The sequence below is a fragment of the Pseudorca crassidens genome, chromosome 7 (assembly GCF_039906515.1).
Source record: "Pseudorca crassidens isolate mPseCra1 chromosome 7, mPseCra1.hap1, whole genome shotgun sequence".
Lineage (NCBI taxonomy): Eukaryota > Metazoa > Chordata > Mammalia > Artiodactyla > Delphinidae > Pseudorca > Pseudorca crassidens.
The window spans coordinates 104,117,459-104,138,232 of NC_090302.1; the positions used below are offsets into that span (position 1 = coordinate 104,117,459).

Consider the following 20,774-nt stretch of genomic DNA (forward strand, 5'->3'; position numbering starts at 1 on the left):
GTGGACCCCTGGAAGGGTACAGGCATCTTGTAGACACGAGGTCGCAAACAGGAATAAAAGCTCCTGGGAATCATCAAGACAGTGGTGTCACCTAATGTCACTGAGCTTCTGGGCTAACTCTAGGACCAACTCACGTCCAGAATTCTTGGAGTGTGAGTCAAATCAAACCCCCCTTTAAGTCACTTTAAAGAAAGTTTCTAGATGAACGCATTTCCAAGTAAAACAACTGTGCATTGGTATATGTATATCCAGAGAAGAGGCACAGAGACTACCCAGAAGGTGTCTCACCAAATTATCTATGGTTACCATTCCAGAATGGAATGGGATTGACTCTAACTCCTTCATATTTTCAAGAAGGAAGTATTTATGTATCAATCATGTAATTAACAATTTTAAAAATAAAGAATGAAACCTTAGGTTGAAATTATGGGATTATAGTCAAATACGAAAGAAAATGATGTCACTTTTATCATACAGAAATAAACATTGTCCGTTTGCTCTCTTTTTTTCAACTAATATGTTTTAGAAGTTTTAGATTTACAGCAAAATTGAGCAGCTAGTACAGAAAGTTCCCATATACTACCCCTCCCCCCTACAGTTACTTCTGTTATTAACAGCTTGCATTGGTATGGTGCATTTGTTACAATTAATGAAACAAAGCTGATACACTATGATTAACGAAAGTCCATAGTTTATATCATGTTTCACTTTCCCATGTTGTACAAAGAATTCTACGGGTTTGGACAGATGTATAATGACATGTATCCACCTTCAAAGTATCATACAGATTAGTTTCACTGCCCTAAAAATTTCCTGTGCTTCCCCTATTCATCACTCTTTTCTCTCCTCCCACCTCCCTCCATCCCCCACTGCCATCGGCCCAATCTCTGGCAAGCATTGACTTTTTATTGTCTTAATTTTGCCTTTTCTAGAATGTCATATAGTTGGAATCATATAGTATGAAGTCTTTTAGATTGGCTTCTTTCACTCAGTAATATGCATTTGAGTTTCCTCCAAGTCTTTGCATGGCTTGATAGCTCATGTCTTTTTAGCACCAAATAATATTCCATTGTCTGGATGTGCTACAGTTTATCCACTCACTCACTGCAGGACATCTTGGTTGTTCCCAAGATTTGGCAATTCTGAATAAAGCTGCTGTAAATATCCGCGTGCAGGTTTTCGTGTAGACATATATTTTAAACTCATTTGGGTATAAACACCAAGGAGCACAACTGCTGGATGGTATGATAAGATTCTGTTTAGTTCTGTAAGAAACTCCCAAACTGTCTTCCAAAGTGGCTGTACCATTTTGCATTCCCACCAGCAATGAATGAGAGTTCCTGTTGCCCTGTCAGCGTTTGGTATGGTTGGCTTTTTGGACGTTAGCCATTCTAATAGGTGTGCACAACCCTCACTCCCCACTCCACTCATCGGCACGTGCACTTTTGTCCAGTCACAATCCTTTTCCTCGCCTCGACTCCTGGGAACACCTACTCAGCATTCATCACTCAGCTCAAGCATCACTTGGCAAAGAAGCCAACTTCCTGAGCGGGACAGACCCCCTTCTTACAACACAGGTTCTCTCTCCCGCGGAACACCTGTCACAGGTGTGATTTGATTGTGCGGTTTTCACAGTGCCCGTTTCACCATTAGACTGTGAACCCCGTGCGACTGAGGATTTTTCCTGCTGTTGCCCACCATTTTATCCAGTGCTTAATACACTGTCACCCTCCTAACAGGCACTCGATAAATATTTGTCAAATGAATGAGTGACTGAATGAATCACTTCCCTAGGGGATTCTCAATACAGGACTAATTGATCCTCCGGGCTACCTTCTTCTGAGGCTGGCATAATAACACAGATAAAAAATTGCCCCAAAACGTGAGCGACTCTAACCCAGGTGACAGATGAATCTTATTAAACTCAGCAAGGGAGAATGGCTTTTGACTTTGTGGGAAAAGATCCAGTATAATAAAATAATGCTTCTTTCTCCCAGCATGCAACTAGGCTGGAAATATTTTACATCAGCTTGTGTTTTACATCATCACCATTCATTAGAGCTCCAGGGAAGCTCTCAATATTCTAGAGGCTAAAATCTGGACACATTTGTGAGATCTGAATTTCCGCACCCTACATTAGACCAGCAGGAAGGAGGTTCCTGAGTTCGGCTTTGTCTGACTCCTTTCACATACGGATGATGTGACCACGTGATGGGCGCACGTGGGGCCCCTCTGTTTCTCCCAGGAGCTCGCAGCCTGTCTTATGCAGGACAGGGTATATATTAGGAGAAAGTCTGGACCACAGCCTCCTGCTGAGTCATCTGCACAGAGATTTTGGGAGAATTCCACCGAGGAGGACTTTGAGGAAGCAGAGAATACTTTGGGTGCCTGTTCGTTCTGTGCTCCCTTCTCTGAGATTCCCCACTGCGAAAGGGAGAGAGGTGACCTCAGGCTTTGTCTGGTCACACCTGATGGACCAGAGCGGGGAACCCTGACTGAGCGTGGGTGAATGAGACAATTTTCCTGGAACTGGCAGCTGGCACAGAGGCTCTTCTAGCCCATATTGAGCTCATGAGTCAGAAGGCTATGTGGAGTCACGGCTGGCATGACCATTTCTCCCCTGCACACAGAGAGGCGGGGCAAGCTGATGAGCAGATAGAGGCGGAGAGTCTAAAGCGCAAGAGACAAGAGACCGCTTAGTCCCAGTTCCTGGTTCCGGGCCCTTAAGGGGCCTGGGTCTATTCCCCTCCCGATGTCCTACAAGATATCCCTGCATCCTGCCAATAGAGTCTAACTTATGCTTGAGCGTGTGCCGTATAAACAGTTATAGAGATACGGTGAGGACCTCCCATATATCACCTCCTTTGCAAGAACCTTACGCATCCGATCTCATTACCCTCATTTGACAGATAAGGGAGCAGAGGCTTAGAGAGGTCAGGCAGTGTCCCAAGGTCACACACCTAGCAGGTGGCGTGGAAGCAGATAAGGAGCTGACATTAGGAACGAAGGTGGCAACTCCAGTGGCTCCTGCCTTAACGACTAACCAGTGGACCAGGAGTGGGGCGATGGCTGGGATGGATATCGTCTCCCTGTCCAGGGAAGCAACATCATTTCCCTCTTGTCCTGGTTATACCTGGTCACCATCAGACCACGTGGCAGAAGGCATCAAATTCATTGCTCTGTGCAAGATTCCTTCTCTGCCCCTCAGCCCCGTCTCATTTCCTCCGCTGACAGGACAGGGTGCAATTTACATTGTAGCCTTCCCTGGCAGATGCCTGTTTGTCCCATCACTCAGGCCAGGGGAGGTCTGTGCTTCATGTCATTAAGGGGCTGCCACATTTCCCATCGGAGTGCCTGGGAAAGTGGGGGTGGGAGGAGGGAAGAGGAAGCTGTATGTTCTGGTTGTAGAGCAGCAATCTTTTTGCTTTTCCCTTCTCACAATTTGTCTGCTGGTTCCTACCTCAGACGCTACATTCTCTCAGGAGCCAGGGCTGACTGTGCTAGAAGTTGCCCTTGTGCAAGAATAGCCCAAGCATGGTTTCCATGGGAACATCTCAGAAGGAGGATGCTAGGAATCCAGGCTTTTTGTGGCCTTGGATAAGCAATGAACTGGTTGCTTCTGAGAAGCCCAGAGCTTTCCCTTGGCCTTCTCTAACACTGTGTACGGTGCCCATCCCCCACCCCCCCGTCCCCCCGCCACATATAAAAAGCGAGTGAAGTGAAAAATTAAGTCAATTCACCCTTAAATTTGTAGGAAAAAAAATAAACTTTGTGTTTATTTAATAATCCAAGTGTGTGTGGGTTTAAAAAACTGAGTGGTCAAACCCACTCAGAAGTACAAAGAATCCTAGTAGAGAATTCTAACCAGGGATCGCTGAAGTTCCTGCGGTGGACTGGGGGACTCTAGCTTCCCCTTGATACCTTGCCTGCTCAGTCACTGCCTGATTAAGTAGTCTCTGCCATGCTGCCCCTCAATTAAGGACGCATTCATCCATTCATTCATTCACACATCCCACCATCATTTACGGAGCGCCTACCCCTGGTGGAGCCAAGTGCTGCGCCACCAGCTGTGGACACAAAGAACACTTAAGGAACTCACAGCTTAGTAAGGAAGACACATAGTGGGCAGATTATAAATCACAGTTGAGTCCAGACCTGAGGCAGGAGGAATTCAAGCAGCTGCAGCCCCACGTTATAACTCAACCATTGAGATATTATTGTTAATGGTCAGCCCTTAGCTTTCTGCCCTGGCGACTCTCGAGTACTTGGGTCCTATAGTTAGAGGGGAATGGATTTTCTCTTTCTAGACTGCCTTCTAAGGATTAGTACCTGCCCTGGAGCCCCTGTGGTCCCCAGGATCCGCTTTAGCTGACTTCTCAGATGTTTTATTTTATTTTGTCTTTTTAATAGTTAAAAAAAATTCTTTTTCAAATTCTTTTCTCATTTAGGTTATTATAGTGTATTGAGCAGAGTTCCCTGTGCTATAGAGTAGGTCCTTGTGGTTTTGTGTTTTAAATACAACAGTGGGTACATGTCAATCCCAAACTCCCAATCTATCCCTCCCCCTCATATGCTTTAGTATAGTAGGGAAAGACCGTGGGCTTTGAGGCCAGGATCTGGGGTCAGATTCCAACCCTGTCATTTACCCACTGGGTGACTGCTGAATCTTGGTTTCCTCATTTTTATTTTTAAAAAATTTTTTAAATTAATTTTATTGAAGTATAGTTGATTTACAACGTTCTGTCAACTTCTGCTGTATAGCAATGTGACTCAGTTATACATATATATATATATATATACATTCTTTTTCATATTCTTTTCCATTATGGTTTATTATAGGATATTGAATATAGTTCCCTGTGCTATACAGTAGGACCTTGCTGTTTATCCATCCTATATGTAATAGCTTGCATCTGCTAATCCCAGACTCCCGATCCATCCCTCCCCCACCCCCCCCCTCCCCCTTGGCAACCACAAGTCTCTTCTCTATGTTTGTGAGTCTGTTTCTGTTTTGTAGGTAAGTTCATTTGTATCATATTTTAGATTCCACATATAAGCAATATCCTATGGTATTTGTCTTTCTCTTTCTGACTTGCTTCACTTAGTATGATAATCTCTAGGTCCATCCATGTTGCTGCAAATGGGATTATTTAATTCTTTTTTATGGCTGAGTAGTATTCCATTGTATATATGTACCAACCACATCTTCTTTATCCATTCCTCTGTCGATGGACATTTAGGTTGTTTCCGTGTCTTGGCTATTGTAAATAGTGCTGCTATGAACATAGGGGTGCATGTATCTTTTCGAATTAGAGTTTTGTCTGGATATACGCCCAGGAGTGGGATTGCTGGATCATATGGCAACTCTATTTTTAGTTTTTTGAGGTTTTCTTATTTTTCACATGGACTATCTGGGGGAATCCCTGGTGGTCCAGTGGTTAAGTCTTCGCCTTCCAATGCAGTGGGTGTGGGTTCAATTCCTGGTTGGGGAGCTAAGTAAGATCCCACGTGCCTCATGGCCAAAAAACCAAAACATAAAAGAGAAGCGATATTGTAACAAATTCAATAAAGACTTTAAAAATCGTCCACATCAAAACCAAAAAATCTTAAAAAAATATACTCTCTGGTAGAGATTGTCAAGAGGTTAAATGAAATAATATCTGCAAAGTGCCTGGCATAGCGTTTAGCATATGGAAAGAGTTAAATAAGTATCAGTCCCTTCCTTTCTACTTTTTAGAATCCCACCCCCTCCCACCCTGCTCCACTTATTGCCACCTGTTTGCCTGGCCTGCCACTGGAAACAGCTGCCATTTGGGACCCAGTATCACTTGCCAAACTGTACTTTCCTTTTACTGGACCCCATAGCAGAGTGGTTTCCACGAGTCCCCTGGCCGGCCCCATAGATAGACTGCTCTCTGTAGCTTAGAACTCACGCCCTTCCCCTCCGCCCCTGCCCCATTCCCTTCTTCTCTATTTCATTGTAAGAGGATAGGCAATGCATGGGGCTCCTGTGAAGGAACCTGAAGAAATGAAGAATGTAGGGAAAAGTGTATTGAGAAGCCAGGTCCTCTCAGCAGAAGTAAGTCGAAGTTCTCCTCTCTTGCAAGTTTCATTGCGTTGATCATTTATGTTCCTTCAATTCCCTGAAGACGTCCAGTGCCCCACTTCTCTTTGTATTGAGTCTCATCTATTATAAGGCTTTCAGCTCAACATTTACAAAGTCAGTATCTTGAGCGAAAGCACAGGCTGCGTTGAGCATCGCTCCTGGTCTCTGAAAGGGTGTGGTGTTTGGTTGGGGCTGGCTGTCTGAGCAGGCTGTGCAGGCAGCCTCCTGGGAGGTGTGATTTGAGTGACGTCTTCTCCCCCCAAATATCTCCGCTTACCAGCTGTTGGAGCGCCTGAAGTTCCAAAATTAGACGATTGCTTTTTTTACTCCCCTTATTCAAATGTCCCAGTTCCTGGCAAATGCAAGTAGATGAAGTAGTCATGGGATGGCCAGTGGGGCCAGCCTGGGGTCGCTGGGGACATGCGGGAGCCGGGACAGATTTGCGGACTTGACCTTCTCTCTGGTGCCGTTCTACTAGCCTGAGACAGCCAGCCGAGAGCGTGGGCCTGAAGAGCCAGCAGACTCGACAGGAGGGGAGGAGGGGGATGTAGAATCAGGACAGGATCGGTTCTGATGTGGAAACCGTTTAAAGAGATGGTGTTCATACTTGACCATTCAGGGGCAGAGGCCGGGGGAGGGGGCCCAAACTCCACAGAGGTGGCTTATCAGTGTCTCGAGACCGGGAAGTCCAGTGTGAGAAAAAACAAAGTTAGTGTGAGAGCACCGAGCCAGGACAGAGGGGACAAACTCACGCGCTACACTGAGGGTCCCAAAGCCTAGGGGAGGCTGCAGGTGGGAAGGCTGAGCAAAGCTGGAGCTTGGATGGGGACCAGCAGAGACCAGATTAGATTTGGGGGTTGCAGCAGCACTCCACCTTGGGATTTGGGTTGTTGTGACCACTGCTGGGTGCGGTGGGCCTTAGGATGGCTCCCACTGGGCCCTGGGAGCACAGCTCAGGGGCTGCATTGTGGGAGCCTGGGCTGGCTTGCCGTCATGAGTCCCTATGGGATACTAAATAAAAAAACAACAAAAACAAACAAACAAAAAACCATTGTCTTTGTCCCCAGTTCCTGGCACAGATCTTCAAAAACCCTTGGACTTTCCAGGAAACTCCCTGGCGGTCCAGTGGTTAGGACTCGGTGCTTTCACTGCTGAGGGTGAGGGCCCAGGTTCGATCCCTGGTCGGGGAACTAAGATCCCATAAGCCTCGCAGTGTGGCCAAAAAAAAAAAAAGAAAAATAAAAACCTTTGGACTTTCCAGATGATGGAAGCATCTTTTGTTATTTATAATGACTGCCCCCGCCTTTTTTTTGGTCGTGTAGCCTGTGGGATCTTCGTGCCCCGCCAGGGATCGAACCCGTGCCCCCTGCAGTAGAAGCTCGCAGTCCTAACCACTGCACCACCAAGGAAGTCCCTGTAATGAGCCCCTTTTAAACATACCTGAGTTTATGTGGACAAGGTGACTCATGACGGGGCCCCTAAATAGCTTCAGGATGGAGACTGGTGCCAGGAAAACCCACCGCATGATCGGAGGGCTGGAATTCTCACCCAACCCCACCATGCACCTCCAGGGAAGGAAGAGGGGCTGGAGACTGAGTCTGATCACGTGGCCAATGGCTTCCTCAGCCAGGCCCAAGTATTGAAATCTTGACAGAAACCGAACAACAAAGCTCAGGGAACTTCCTGGTTAGTGAACTTGTCAATATACCAATATATACCCCCAGTGGGACAGAAGCGGCTGCACCTCTACGTCCCTAGACCTTGTCCTAAGTGTTGCTTCTAGTTGGCTGTCCCTCAGTTGTCTCCGTTATAATAAAATGGTAATCATGTGTATAGTGCTTTCCTGGGTTCTGTGAGTTGTTCTACCGAATTATCAAGTGGGGGAGGTGTTGTGGGAACCCCCAAATTTGCAGCTGGCTAGGCGGAAGCATGGGTAACTTGGGGATACCTGAGACCGTGGCTGGTGTTTGAAGTGAAGGTGGTCTTGTAGGACTGAGCCCTTAACTTGTGAGGTCTGTGCTAACATCAGTTAGTGTCAGAACCGAGCTGCATTGTAGGAAACCCAGCTGGTGTCAGGACATAGCCCCTTCCTCTGACGAAAGATGAAATTATGTATTACAGCTGTATTGGTATAAATGTGAACGTAATCCAAGCTGGATTCGCTATTATAAATCCATTCTTATGACAGTCATTTTTTCCCATCTGACTCTTAAAAAAAAATAACATGAAAACCTTCCCATCAGCCCCAGGCACTGAGCCTAGTGTGCTCAGGGCACGTCTCGGAGAAGCTGGGCTTCTGGAGCAGCTTGAGGATGGAGCATAGCCAGGTGCCCAGAGGGACAGGGAAGGAGGTAGGAAGGAAAGACATCATCATGTTGTACTAGGGTGATTCCTTATCTCCCGTATTCCTGTTACAACAGCCTGGACCCATGCCCTCATCATGGCAGCCTTTTTAGTCTTTGGGGACAACTTTTAGACACTATTTGGTGCTATCTTTGCTGGGACTCCAGCAAATGTCTAATCTACCAGGGGAGTGAAGCATTATCCTGGTTTAAGTCTAAGAAAGAGGTGTTCACAAAGATTTAAGAAGTTTCCACCTCCCTCTTACAAATTCTACCTTCTTCCAAATACAACCATGTGGCTACACACTAAGTACAGAAGGGAAGTTGGAGCAAATGTCATCAGGATATGAATTAACTTGAAACCTGGAGTTTCCAATCCCAACTTGTCTGGCGGTCTAATTGATATTCCACATAGTCCATCACCAGGCGCTGGGCAATCCCTGCCCCAAACCAAAACTCTAAGCTACCTAAATGGGGGCGTGCATTCTTCCCCCCCCCACTGAATTTGTTTGCTAGAGCTACCATAATAAGGTACCGCAAACGGAGTGGCTTAAACAACGGACATCCATTGTCTTCCAGTTCTGCAGGCTAGAAGTCTGAGATCAGGGTGTCGGCAAGGTTGGTTCCTTCTGAGGGATGTGAGGGAGAATCTGTCCCATGCCTCTCCCCCAGCTTCTGGGGTTTGACATTTTGGATTATAGATGCAGCACCCTGACCTCTGCATTCATCTTCACGTGACGATCTCCCTGTGTGCGCGTCTGTGTCCAGATTTCCCCTTTATATAAGGACACCAGTCATATTGAATGAGGGACCCACCCTACTCCAGTACGACCTCATCTTAACTAATGACATCTCCAGTGACCCTATTTCTAAATAAAGTCACTGCCTGAGGTCCAGGGGGGTTAAGACTTCAGCATATGAATCTTGCCGGCGGTGCGGGGGGGCACAATTTAACCTATGACACCTACCTTTACTCTTCCTTGTTCACTGGAGGCTCTAACTGAAGCAGGAATGTACCCAGCAGCCAGAAGCCAAGGTGGGTGGGGGCTCAGTGAGCTGGGGATGACGGGGCAGAAAACCGTATGCACATCTCTGGTCATCCACACGCATCCTTCCTCAAAGAAGCTCAGCAGGGATTGGCTTCAAACGTCTGAATTATTAGACTTCCTTATGAATAGTGTTGCACTTTAGCCGTTCTCTTTGGGACCTGCCTCATCTCCAGTGACTTTTCAGATACAATGTTTCCTTTGCTCTCATGAGGAAAGTCACCTCCTGTAATCCAATGTCCCCTCGCTCCTGAATTAGAGCAGGTTCTTAGTGATGAGCAGCATAAATTTTCTCTGGGTAATTTAAGAAGAAAAGGAATTGAGAAAAGGATGTTGGGCAGGTCATTGGCTCTCTAGAAAGGATGGTAAACCAGGCCAAGGCTGTGCTTCTGGAAACAAATCACACCACAGTCAGAAGGACCCAGCATGCGCTCTGCCACTGGGCTCGGGCACCCAGGAGGCATGTCCATCCTGGATGTTAGCTGCCTCCACTGCTCCTGGAAACTCTATCTAGAGCCTTTTTTTCCAGATTCGGAGGTATCCCTGAGCCCTAAAGGATAGGCACATCTGCGCTAAAGCTTTCTAAGGCCACCTTCATGACCAACATTTTCTGATTAACTGTAGATTCCAATAGTCACCTCCTGACCCGTGAAAATTTGGCTCTGCTGGGGTCCTGAGAGAAGCAGACACTGAGATGAGTTAAGAGTGAAAACGTTTAACGGATGGCCAACAAACACATGAAAAGATGCTCAACGTCACTAATCATTAGAGAAATGCAAATCAAAACTACAATGAGGTATCACCTCACACCGGTCAGAATGGACATCATAAAAAAATCTACAAACAATAAATGCTGGAGAGGGTGTGGAGAAAAGGGAACACTTTTGCACTGTTGGTGGGAATGTAAATTGATACAGCCACTATGGAGAAGAGTATGGAGGTTCCTTAAAAAACTAAAAGTAGAGCTACCATATGATCGTGCAATCCCACTCCTGGGCATATACCCTGAGAAAACCATAATTCAAAAAGACACATGTACCCCAATGTTCATTGCAGCACTATTTACAATAGCCAGGTCATGGAAGCAACATAAATGCCCATCGACAGATGAATGATAAAGAAGATGTGGTACATATATACAATGGGATATTACTCAGCCATAAAAAAGCAAAATTGGGTCATTTGCAGAGACGTGGATGGACCTAGAGACTGTCATATAGAGTGAAGTAAGTCAGAAAGAGAAAAACATATACATTAATGCCTGTATGTGGAATCTAGAACAATGCTATAGATGATCTTATTTGCAAAGCAGAAATAGAGACACAGATGTAGAGAACAAACGCGTGGATACCAAAGGGGAAGAGGGATGAATTGGGAGATTGGGATTGACATATATTTGCCACTGGGTAAGAAATAGATATCTAGTGAGAACCTACTGTATAGGGAACTCTATTCAGTGCTCTGTGGTGACCTAAATGGGAAGGAAATCCAAAAAAGAGGGGATATATGTATACGTATACCTGATTCACTTTGCTGTACAGTAGAAATTAGCACAACATTGTAAAGCAACTATACCCCCCCACACACACAGGAGTAACACCTGTGGGAGGAAAAGGCAGAAAGTGGGATGGGGTAGGGATGGGTTCAGTCAGACCACGATACAGAATTGTCCCCTCCAGCCTGATGGGAACTCTGAGCAAACGCCTGCAGAGGAGTGATGGGTGGGAACGGCTGGGGGCTCGTACCGCGTCATGCACGGTCACTGTCCAAGCCACCCCAGGAAGAGGGTGGCCTTGATGCCAAAGCGGAGGTGGACTTAAAGATGTCTGTCAGTTAACCACTTACCTAGTGGTTGGCCCAGAGCTTTGGTCCTAAGCAAAGGGAAACAGCCATTCAAAGATGTGGGTCAGGGCTTCCCTGGTGGCGCAGTGGTTGAGAGTCCGCCTGCCGATGCAGGGGACACGGGTTCGTGCCCCTGTCCGGGAAGATCCCACATGCCGCGGAGCGGCTGGGCCCGTGAGCCATGGCCGCTGAGCCTGCGCGTCCGGAGCCTGTGCTCCGCAACGGGAGAGGCCACAGCCGTGAGAGGCCCGCGTACCGCAAAAAAAAAAAAAAAAAGGATGTGGGTCATGCATAGCCATGCAACTCTCAGAGTCTGCCTCCGCTCCAGGCAGTACTGTACATGTAGATGGGGCATCTTTACAGAGGAAACACATGTCAATATCATACATTGGCTTCTGTCATTTTTCTTATTCTATGGGTCTTGGTTCCACTTCCCCAATGAGATTGTGACTGTCCAAAACTACAGACTAATCTGACTTCCTCAGCATCCCTGACAGAGCCTCGCCTGAGGCTGAACACGGAGTAAAAGCTCTAGGAACATTTTCTTTGTTTTTTCTTTTTTTAATTTTTTGGTCGCGCTACGTGGCATGTGGGATATTAGTTCCCCGACCAGGGATAGAACCGGTGCCCCCTGCATTGGAAGTGCAGAGTCTTAACCACTGGACCGCCAGGGAAGTCCCTCCAGGACTTCCTGGAAGTCTCCCGGGTCTTCCCGGAAGACCGCCAGGAAGGAACATTTTCTGATCCATCTAAGGTGGCTTTCTCACTGCTTCCTCATCCCGTCTCCACCACGGCCCCCGCCCCATCCCTAAGCACTGCAATTTGAAGGCTCCGTTAGAACAGGCCATAAGTAAAGCCCCTGGCTCACTGTCAGGATGAATTTCTGACAGACAAGTGCTTTCCTGCCCATCTCCCTCTCCAATCATTCATTGTTCTTGTCACAAATTAAAAAGAAAAGCAGGCAGCGCTTAAGAAAATCTGTGGCCCCACTCGACACCTCCCGCGCAGAAAAGCATTTGACAACCGGTTCCCATGGCAACGGGCTTTCTTTGAAATAATTCCTTGTTCGGTGCGCCAGACCCCCGCCTTTCTCTTCTTGGGAGTAATGGCCAGCATTGAAAGTGAGATCAGAGAAGGAGAAAACAATCCAGATGAACAGAGCCCACAGGCCGGCAAGAGGGCTCTCGCGGCCCAGGAGGGAAGAACCCAACGCCTCCGTCCTCAGGGCCATGCTGGTGCTCACCAAAGCGTTCAAAGATGCCAAGGATGAGGTCTGAAAAAAGCTGACAGCAGCATCAACAGGCACTATTTAGAGCTACACAACTGAGCAGAGTTCTCTACTTTTGGAAAAGGGCCACGTTCGCACATTCTATGCAACTGTGCCTGCCCCGGAACCTGCTTGCTTCCAGATTTTTTCTTTTTTTTGGTTCTTTGGTGCCATGGCACATGGGCAGTGCTTTCGCCTCAGAGGAGAGCTGCCCCTGCCCTTGCCCTTCATCCTTATGCCCACTGTGCTAAGCAGTGAGACCCAGACCTGACTTCTGTTGTAGGTTGACTTGTGGTCCCCCCAGATTCCTATGTTGAAGTCCTAGCCTCCAGGACTTCAGAACGTGACTGTAGACTTTGGAGATAGGGCCTTTAGAGAGGTGATTAAGTTAAAATGAGAACGCTGGTGTGGGCCCTAATCCAAGCTGACTGGTGCCTTTATAGGAAGAGGAGTTCGGGATACAGAAGAGACACCAGAGATGCACCAGCACTGAGGAAAGGCCATTGTGAGGACTCAGTGAGAAGGCAGCTGTCTGTGGGTCAAGGAGACAGGGCTCGGGAGAAACCAACCCTGCCTGCGCAGTGATCTCGGACTTCCAGCCCCCGGTCTGCGTGTTTTGTTGGGGCAGCCCAAGCACTCAAATACGACTTGCCCCTGGGCTGCAGAGGCTCCATTTGTCAGACTGGGACTCAGGAAAGTCAGTCTAAAATTATCTGCTTTACATCCCTTTCAGAGGGGGATGGGCTCCACCAACAGCTCCAGCAAGCTCACTGCCCTCACCACGCGACCTCTGATACACTTGTGTCTTGACGTGTCTGAAGGTCTCTTCTCTCACTGGATACCGTACTCTGTGAAGTGACTGATGGAGGCCCAGTGTCCACTCTTTACAGCAAAGGAAGCCGGACGGGTCTAAGTGATTCAGCCCGGGAGGCTGGGCGACCTAAGTAGTTGTGTCCTTGCTTCTCCATCCACCCACGTTTACAGTATTTTAATGTATATGAGATCCCAGAACGGGATGCTTTGAGGTTGGGATGCTATCTTCTTCCATTTGTATCCTGGCCACTGGGACTGTGCTTAGCATGAAAGCACTTAATAAAGATCCCTGAATAAGTTAATGAATCTTATTCTGGCCAAGAGAAGGAAGCTTTAGGATTTAAATCAAAAGAGAAATCTCTGGTCTTTTGTTCTTTTCTTTCTTTCTTCTTTTTTCTTTTAGACGAGGAGACAAAAGCTTAGAAAGTGAAGTGACACAGAAGCAGAACCAGGACCAAAACCAAGGTCTTCTGAATCCAAGTTCTGGGGTTTTCTGCTCTGCCATTCACTGAACTGAATACACAGCCAACTGTGTGTGCACCCATGTCAGGAAAACAAAGACAATACCTATATTTTCAGGTAAGCACAGTCTCTTTTTTTTTTTTTTAAACATCTCTATTAGAGTATAATTGCTTTACAATGATGTGTCAGTTTCTGCTTTATAATGAAGTGAATCAGTTATACATATACATATGTTCCCGTATCTCTTCCCTCTGGCGTCTCCCTCCCTCCCACCCTCCCTATCCCACCCCTCCAGGCGGTCACAAAGCACCGAGCTGATCTCCCTGTGCTATGCGGCTGCTTCCCACTAGCTATCTATTTTACGTTTGGTAGTAAGCACAGTCTCTTAGGTTCAGCATTCGAGTGTGAATCTACTTATTATGTTTCAAAGGACCTGGTATTATTCCATGTACATCCTGGTATTTGCCTCTTTCATCTTTTCACTCCCTTCATTAAAATTCTCAATGGCTCCCAACTGAGTCCCAAGTACAGAGACTGCACATAGGAAGCATTTGATACATTAAAAAAATAAATTAATGAATAAATGAAAGCAGAGATAATTCTTAATTCCTCCCCCTGGCATTCAAAGCTCTCCATAATCTGGTACCCTAATTTTCAGCCTTCATAGACAAAATCCTTTGCTCTAGCTGGCTCAGTTTCCTCTCTGCTCCCAGAAGAATGCATCATTTGTCACTCTGCTTTGGTTGTTCGCCCAGACTCAGATCACCCTTGTCTCCCTTATTTGTCCATCCTGAAGTAGCTCACATCTTCAAGCCTAACCGAAGCCACCCCTCCTTCTGGCTTGGTGCACAAATAAGGATTTGGAGTCTGGAAGATGTGGGTGGAGGAAAAGGAATCTACAAAGCCTTCTGAAATAGAGGTGCAAGTTAGGAAGAAAACCTGGAAGAGACAGAAATGGAGGGATTGCAGTTGCTTTTGCCACTCAGAGAAACTATAACCTCGATCAAGTCACAATCCCGGTAGCTGCAGTTTCTTCATTTATACAATGGAGCTTTAGACTAGACGGTCCTTAAGACAATTCCAGCCTTAACACTCTGACTTCCCATCAACCCAAACAGCTGCTGTCTCTCTTTGTAGGGTCCCCAACTCTTTTCTCTCCTCTTCCCCAAGGCCATGTATGCACAAAGCAAAGCCCTGCTCGCCAGAGACCTTGACCATCAGTCACCCCCTCTTTTCTATCTTCAACTTCTTCCTCTCTAATGGTTCTTTCCTACCAGCATTGAATGCACTGAAAGTCTTTTCCATCTTCCAGAGAAGGAGGTGGGTTTCCACTTTTGTCCATGATGGAATATCTAGTACCAGACTTACTTTCCTGCCGTAAACACCAATTCATTAGACAAACTATATTAAAAAAAATGTTTTCAGACATTAGGGAATGGGCAGTGCAGAATTGTGATTCCCAATAGAAAGGAAACAAATGAGATGAGCCCTAAGATTGCTTTGGCTTTCTGCCTGGAGACACCTTCCCGATGATGGTACAAGAGGTACCCAAGCAGAGCCAGTGGTCTCAGTGAGTTGAGGGGAGGCCAGAGTAGCTGGAATTTGCCAGACAGAGGATCAGAGAGGAGGGAGCCATGTAGAGAAAGCCCTCCCGAAGTCAGCGCTGGGGTCCCCTTGAATCTTTGGCTAAGTACTTAGTTATGCCCACATAGGAAAAAACTCCGCATCACCAGGCAAAGAAAACTATAATTCCCCAAACGGAACAATTCCCAGAGCTCATGTAGGGCTCGGAGATGTTTGAGTTATGACTAGCCAAAGGAGAGAAACCCCTCTGAACACCTGGATCACTTAGTAAAGACTCCAGAAGGGTCATACATTAGTAGTAGGGCTAAATCAGCCCTATTTGACTTCCCCTAGCAAAGCTTAGAAACAAGCCAAATGATGCAATCAGAGGATGCAAAGCTGTTTCACAAATAACTGTCTGCTAGAGCTAACTTCTATGCCCTCTAAAGGAAGAGGACAAAGTGCAGACACCCGACAACCTAATATTCACGACGACCAGCGTAAGGGTTAAGTAGTCAGGGTTCAATCAGAGAAGCAGGGTGAGTGGGAGTCATATATATAGGACATGAATTTATTAGAGGAACTGGCTTACACAGTTGCAGGAATTGGCTAAGCACGCCTGGAGTCCATAGGGCAGGCAGACAGCCAGGGAAGAGCACAGTAGGCTGGAAGCACGGTGGGGAGAAGAAAGAAGAGAATTTCAGATCTAGTCATTGTTTGGAATCTCTGAGCTCAGCGGAGGCCCGAGACCTCTTTTTTTTTTTTTGCAAGGTGATTCTCAAATGTATATGGAAATTCATAGATAGAATAACCAAGACACTGCTGAGGAAGATAGATGTGATAGAACTCACTCTCACTCTACTATAAGGCTTTTAGACTGTATGGTATTGACATAAACATAGACAAATTGACTGATAGAATGGAAATGGAGAGCTAAGAGCAGGCGCATTTATATAATTTATGACAAAGGTGGCACTGTAGAGCAATAATAAAACAGTATTTTTGAATTGACCCCTGCCTCACAGCCTAATTAAAACTGTATATATATATAAAATATAATATAATAATTCCAAGGGGACTTTAAGTGTACGGAGCCCTGTTTTAAAGGCTTCCAAATGATTAAGTTAGGCCCACTTAGAATACTCTCCATTGTATTAACTTGAAGACAACTGATTATGGACTTGAATTACATCTGCAAAATTCCTTCAAAACGGCACCTAGATTTGTGTTTGATTGAAACTCTGGGAAAGGGTGTGTGTGTGTGTATTACAAAATAGCTGCAGTTTCCCTTCCATGCTCCAACTCCTATGAGAGAAATATCCCTTGTACCCTACCGTAACTGGACACATACTAGAAAGGGAATTCTGGGAACTGTAGTTCAGCCTAGCCAAGGTGACATATCACAAAGCCATCACATTCAGCATCCATTAAAAGTTAGACCTTCATTGAAGCATAACCAGGAGACGCCCGTAACCAGGATAAAAATATAAACAGACACAGACATGACAGAGATGATGGAATTAATAGAAAAGAACTTTAAAAGAGCCATCATAAACATGCTCAAAAATTCAAGGGAAAACCTGAAGACAATAAGGAGAGAAATTAAAGATATTAAGAGAAATCAAACAGGACATCTAGGGCTGAAAAAATAAAATGTCTACAGTGAAAAATATACCAGATGGGCTTAGCTGTAGATTAGACACCAAAGAAGAGAAAAATTAATGAACTTGGAGATGTAGTAATAGAAATTCTCTAAGTTGAAGCACAGAGAGAAAAAGATCTGAAGCAAAATGAAAAGGAAGAGAGCCTCAGTGACAGTATCATGTAGTCTAACATATGTGTCTCCCCAAAGGAGACAGGGATCAGAAAATAATTTCCAAATTTGATGAAAAATATAAATCTCAATATTCAACAAGTTCAGTGAATACCAAGCAGAATAAATAGATACCACATCAAAGCACATAATAATCTAACTGATGAAAGCCAGTGAGAAAGGGGAAAATCTTAAAGAAACCAGAGAAAAAAAGACACATCATATTCAAGAGAACAAAAATGAGATTTACTACAGAATTTTTGTCAGAAGCAGTGTAAGCCCGAAGTTAAAGGAATGGCATCCAATGTGCTGAAATTAAAAAAAAAGGAACTGCTAACCTAGAATTCTGTATGTAGTGAAAAGATTCTTTAAAAGTAGAGTAAAATAAAGACATTTTTGATAAAAACAAGCTGAGATAATTCATTGCCAATAGACTAGCACTGCAGAAAATTGTAAAAGGAGTTTCCTCAGGCTGAAGGAAAATGACATGAAATAGAAACTCAAATGTACATAAAAAAATGAAGAGTACTAGAAATATTAAATGAGTGAGTAAATATAAAAGGCTTTCCCCCCCCTCATTTAAAAATCTTATAAGAGAACATTGAACACAGAAATCAGAAGGCGCTGGACTTCTCCCTCTGCACAGGATCTCACATTTTGATGTTGGCTGGGCTCTCACCTGGAGGCGTGGGGAAGAATCTATCTTTTAGCTCATTCAGGTTGCTGGCAGAACCTGGTTCTAGGTTCTAGGTTGAAGGTCTAAGGTCTATGTTTCCTTGCTGGCTGGTACTCAGGCTCTGCCCTCAGCTCCCTGAGGCCCCCATTTCTTCTCACATGGCCCCCTTCATATTCAAAGCAACAATGATGTATCAAGTTCTTACACTTTGAATCTGCCTGACTTCCCTTTTTATTAATCAGAGAAAGGTTTCTAATTTTTTCTTTTAGTTTCTTTTTAGAGCGTTTTTTTTTTTCACAGCACAATTGAGAGGAAGGTACAGAGATTTCCCATATTCCTCCTATCCCACCATGCATAGCCCCGCCCATTATCAACGTTCCTTACCAGAGTATCCCCTCTCAACAGCTCCTACCATTATCAACATCCCCTATATTTGTTACAATTGATGAACCTACTTTGACACATCATCAACGTCCAAAGTCCATTGTTTACCTTACATTCATTCTTGGTATTGTACATTCTGTGGGTTTAGGCAAATGTATAATGAAATGGATCTATTATTTATTTTTATTTTTATTTTTTTGCGGTACGCGGGACTCTCACTGTTGTGGCCTCTCCCGTTGCGGAGCACAGGCTCCGGATGCGCAGGCCCAGCAACCGTGGCTCACGGGCCCAGCCGCTCCGTGGCACGTGGGATCTTCCCAGACCGGGGCATGAACCCGTGTCCCCTGCATCGGCAGGCGGACTCCCAACCACTGCGCCACCAGGGAAGCCCGAAATGGATCTATTATTATAGTATCATACAGGGTCTTTTCGTATCCTGATAATCCCGTGTGTTCTGCCTATTCATCCCACCCCTCACCTCAACCCCTGGCAACTGCTGATCTTTCCACTGTCTCCATAGTTTTGCCTTCTCAAGAATGTCATAGAGTTGGAATCATACAGTAAGTAGTCTTTTCAGATTGCTTTCTTTCACTTAGTTATATGCATATAAGGTTCCTCCTTGTCTTTTCACAGTTTGATAGCTCGTTTCTTGTTAGTGCTGAATAACATTCCACGGTCTGGATGTAGTACCATTACTTATCCACTCACCTACTGCAGGACAACTTGGTAGTTTCCAAGTTTTGTCAACTATGAATAAAGCTACTATAAACACCACATGCAGGTTTTGCTGTGGGCATAAGTTTTCAACTCCTTTGGGTAAATACCAAGGAACGTGACTGCTGGGTGGCAGGGTAAGAGTATATTTAGTTTTTTTTTTTTTTGGCCGAGCTGCTCAGCTTATGGGATCCTAGTTCCTCAACCAGGGATTGAACCTGGACCCGGCAGTGAGAGCGCCGAGTCCTAACCACTGGACTGCCCAGGAATTTCCAAGAGTACGTTTAGTTTTGTAAGAAACTACCAAACGGTCTTCCAAAGTGGCTGCACCATTTTTATTCCCACCAGCAGTGAACGAGACTTCCTGTTGCTCTGCATCCTTGTGGGCATTTGGTTTGCTAGTGTTCTGGATTTTGGCCATTGCAATAAGTGTGTAGTGGTATCTTATTGTTGTTTTAATTTGCATTTCCCTGATTGACATATAATGTGGAGCATCTTTTCATATGCTTATTTGTTGTCTGTATATCTTCTTTGGTGAGGCGTCTGTTAAGGTCTTTGGCCCATAAACTTCTCTAATTTTAAGGGCTTATGTGATTAGATAAGGCCCACGCAGATCATTTCCCTCTTAATGTCAACTGTGCCATGTAACATAACATAATCACAGGAACGAGATCTCATCATGCTCGCAGATTCCAGGGCATGGGGATAAATGAAGATCACTGATATAAGAACAAAGGCAAGACACCATCACTTGCATTTAGCAGAGACTCAAAATCAGGCTGGGGAGTGGGAAAAGGGGAAGACTTACCATAAGATCTTATTGAAGGCTTTTGGCATACGGAAGGTGGAGGTGGGCTAATTGTAAGCAGAACATCCCATGTGATTGTCAAGGGTAGCATATTTGGCTTTCTCTTTTTTTAAATTTTTTAAAATTTATTTATTATTTTTTTAATTTCTGGCTGTGTTGGGTCTTTGTTGCTGTGCACGGGCTTTTCTCTGGTTGCAGTGAGCAGGGGCTACTCTTCGTTGTGTTGCGTGGGCTTCTCATTGCGGTGACTTCTCTTTTTGCAGAGCATGGGCTCTAGGTGAGCGGGCTTCAGTAGTTGTGGCTCGTGGTCTTAGTTGCTCCGTGGTATGTGGGATTTTCCCGTAACAGGGCTCGAACCCGTGTCCCCTGCATTGGCAGGCAGATTCTTAACCAGTGCGCCACCAGGGAAGCCCTGGCTTTCTCTTTTTGTTCCTAAGTTGGAAGTGGAGGCAAAAATTAGGGAAGCTAGCAGTTACTGACCAAGTGCTGACTCTTTGGGGCTGGTTGCTGCAGAAGTTGTGAGCCAGAGATTTATTTTTTTATATATGGTCGCCCATTGTCATTTTGTATATTCAGTCTTTCGAGGGATTAGTGGGAAGATTTTGGGGGAGCATTTTAGAAATTCTACCTATTGCAGATATCTACAAAAAAATGTACTTACAGCTAACACCAAACTTAATGGTAAGATATTGAATGCGTTCCCTTTAAGATCAGGAACAAAACAATGATGTTCTCACCACTTGTATTCAATATGGTACTGTGGGTTCCATCCAGTGCCATAAGTCAAGAAAAAGAAATAAATGATATCTAGATTGGAAAAGAGAAGTAAAATTGTTTTAATCTCGGATGACATAATCATTTATGCAAAAAAATCCATGACATCAAAAAAAAGTTACTAGAACTGATGAGTTTAGCAAGGTTGCAGGACACATATCAAT

General features: G+C 45.2%; 1 long non-coding RNA gene across 4 annotated transcripts in view; it reads left to right on the forward strand.

Moving 5' to 3' along the window:
- The window catches only part of LOC137228156 (uncharacterized), a 48,884-nt gene that overhangs the window by 15,004 nt on the left and 13,106 nt on the right, over window positions 1–20,774 (forward strand). For all 4 annotated transcript variants that reach the window (XR_010945166.1, XR_010945164.1, XR_010945163.1 and 1 more), the window contains exon 4: window positions 13,820–13,995. This is a non-coding gene — a long non-coding RNA (uncharacterized lncRNA). The remainder of the gene's footprint in view (window positions 1–13,819; window positions 13,996–20,774) is intronic.